Source organism: Phalaenopsis equestris, unplaced genomic scaffold (assembly GCF_001263595.1).
Source record: "Phalaenopsis equestris unplaced genomic scaffold, ASM126359v1 Scaffold213837, whole genome shotgun sequence".
NCBI lineage: Eukaryota > Viridiplantae > Streptophyta > Magnoliopsida > Asparagales > Orchidaceae > Phalaenopsis > Phalaenopsis equestris.
This window is the reverse complement of record NW_018232659.1, coordinates 45,723-49,094: the sequence shown is the minus strand read 5'-3', so window position 1 is coordinate 49,094 and position 3,372 is coordinate 45,723.

The following is a 3,372-nucleotide window of genomic DNA, read 5'->3' as shown; positions in this document are numbered from 1 at the left end:
GGTCGTACATCCCGCTAGAGGTTGAGTCTCATGCTCATGATCATCCAGCACCAGTTTAGGTTCCTGCCAATGCTCGAAAGAAGTAATGCCTGCGACAGATGCCAACCCCTGATATGATAGAATACTACAAGATAAGTAAAGTAAATAAAAGAGAATTTGAGTTTTATGAAGAAGTTCAAGGAAAGTTCATCAATATACAGGAAGGCCTGGAGCTGTATACCAGGGTTTTCTTCAAAAATGATGAAAGAAGCATTTTGGATTGTATCTTTGATTTAAGAGATAGAGGCTGAGCGGGCCTTCTCATGGAAAGGACATATTTCGAGCCAAACAAATGGATGAGAGGAAAAGGAAGACATCCAGTGTGGCGGTTGTTATAACTTCACGAATGACAAACAGGGGAATCCACCTGGGATCCTAAGACATGATCAAGTAGACTGGTACCGCCAATGATAAAATGAATGATCAAAAGAATGGTTAAATGGAATATTCTACCTGCTACCTGCATTCCCAATAGTTGTATTATCAATATCTATGAAGAGGGTGATTGCATTCCTCCACACATTGATCATCATGATTTTGTCAGGCCCTTCTGCACGGTCTCATTTCTGAGCAAGAGCAATATTTTATTTGGGAAAGAAATCTATGTCGTCGGCCTTAGTGAATTCAAAGATTCTGTGGACATTCCTCTACCAGTCGGTTCAGTACTCGTTCTTAAAGTAAATGGTGCAGACGTTTCCAAACATTGCATTCCAGGGGTACGACACCGTAGGGTGTCTGTGACTTTCCGTAGGATGGATGACAGCAAAATGCCGTATCGATTTCAGTCGGACCCAGAGCTGAAAGATTTAGTGTCGTACAAGCTATGAGAGGGTTGTACCTCTAAGTACATGCAAAGGGAACTCTTATCCTGGAGCATGACTTAGAAGGTCTGCTTGATCAGGAGCTCGTCATACCTAGTACAGACGATCAGAGGGTTCACTTTCTGTTTAGCAACATGATATGTATATGATATATACAACTTACAATGTATTCATAGCATGATATGTTCTGAATGTATTTCTATAAGGACTATATATTGTACCTTTTGAGGTGTTAGCCTATGTTCGATCTGTGACATCTCTTCATTGAAGCAAATTAATGAAAATTTTTCTCAGGAATGTGCCTCTTTGTCAATTGCCTTTTTGTGCGATGGATGAAAGCCACGAACCAGACGTTGGTTCAAAATTTCAATGAACAAAGAATGAAACAACAAATCCTTAATAATAAATAAAATTTAAATAAAAATAATCATCAAATAAATAAACAACAAAAACAATTTCTTTAAAAGAGAAATCAACAAATTAAAATTAAAATTTTAAAGACATATTTTGAAAAAATTAAATGTGATAAAAATCTTGTTAAGTGGATTCTCTCATTTTCAGAGTTTCTTACTCTTTGTGCGCGCAACACAACCATCTTTATCTGCTTTAACTCTCTTAACATCGCCGTGGAATTTTGCATTCTGCACAAAATCCCACAAAACTCTACAAATCTTCATCAACAAAATCAACCTTTCCACATGACACACTTTTGCAAATTCAACACCACAAGCTCTTTGTGAATTTCAATTCTCCTTTTTGAATCAGTACCGAAATTCTAATTCTCACCTTTCGATGTCGATACCTAAATTTGGACTCTCTCTCTGAAATTGATACCTAAATTTTAATTCTCCTTTTTGAATCACTACCTAAATTCTGATTCTCACCTTTCGAGTTTGATACCTAAATTTCAACTCTCTTCTTAGAATAGATACCTAAATTTCAATTCTTATTTCAAGTCAGTACCTAAATTCTGATTCTCATCTTTCGAAGTCGATACCTAAATTTTGACTCTCTCCTTTAGATTGATACCTAAATTTCAATTCTCTTTTTGAATCAGTACCTAAATTCTGATTCTCACAATTTGAGGTCAATACCTAAATTTCGACTCTCTTCTTGGAATTGATACCTAAATGTTAATTCTCACATTTTTGAATCAGTACATAAATTCTGATTCTCACATTTTGAGGTCGATACCTAAATTTCAACTCTCTTCTTTAGATTGATTCCTAAATTTCAATTCTCATGTTTTTGAATCAGTACCTAAATTCTGATTCTAACCTTTTGAGGTTGATACCTAAATTTCAACTCTCTTCTCGAGATTGATACCTAAATTTCAAATCTCATTTTTGGATCATAACCTAAATTTTGATTCTCATCTTTTGAGGTAGGTACCTAAATTCCGACTCTTCCTATCTTTTTGGAATTGATACCTAAATTTCAATTCCCACCTCGGGGTTAGCACTTGCGTACTAATCCTCATCTTCTAGAAATTTTTGAATATTCATAACTCAAAATCTACTCTCCAATTTCTAGTGAAAGTCCCTATTCCTTAACTTGATCAAATATGCACCTGTTAATTTCCCCACCAGAAATAAATCACACACAAAAATCTACATATATTTTTGGGTATGTTAACTTCGGAATTTGTATTGGGTTTTATTGATCTCGTTGTTCAACGCCAATACGCTTAGTGTGCTTGCCCAGCACACCACACCTATTGGGGGTCCATTTTTTGACCTCACTTTTGGTTGAGGTTCAGTTTTTCCTCTTTAATAGCCTAAGGTCTATCCATAGGACTTTCCTATTGACTATTCTTAGAAAATTAGACATGGGACCCTCACCATTAGAAACTCCAATCTCTTCTCTACTCAACTTGAAGTTCCACATATGGGTCCTAACCTCTAGCACTTGTTAAGTGGGGTCACTATGGGGGAAACTCAAGATGAGTCACCCTTAGGACTGCTGGACCTTAGGGTTGACCTTGGGTGTTGGTCTAGGGCTAAGCCACTTGTTTACACTCACAATCACTCACTACCCTAAGCCCAGAATTTCTAGGCTCTGGTTCCTTGATACTTTTGGGAGACTCCTGTAGGTGGTTCCCTAAACCCATTAGCCCTAGGCTAGGGTTTAGCTAAGACCACTGCATAGAGGACCCAAAATGGGGTTTCTATTGGTCCATGGCTTATTAATGGTGGTTGGTACTCCAACTCTACTAAGATACCCAACCTACCCTATTGCCCCTAAATTCCCCAAAATTATCCACATACCCTTGGGACCCTAAATTTGGCCAAAAATCTCCAAATCTAGCCAAAATACCCAAACTTGTTCATAAATTATTTCAAACACCTTGAAAACAACCAAATTACTCAAAATCCCCAAATTGACCAAATTACCAAAATACCTCTCTTGGGCCCAAAAATTCCAAAAAATCCCAAAAATTTCCAAAACCTCCTAAATATTTACAATTTCATTTTCCAATATTTACAATTTCATTACAATTTCATTTTCCTCA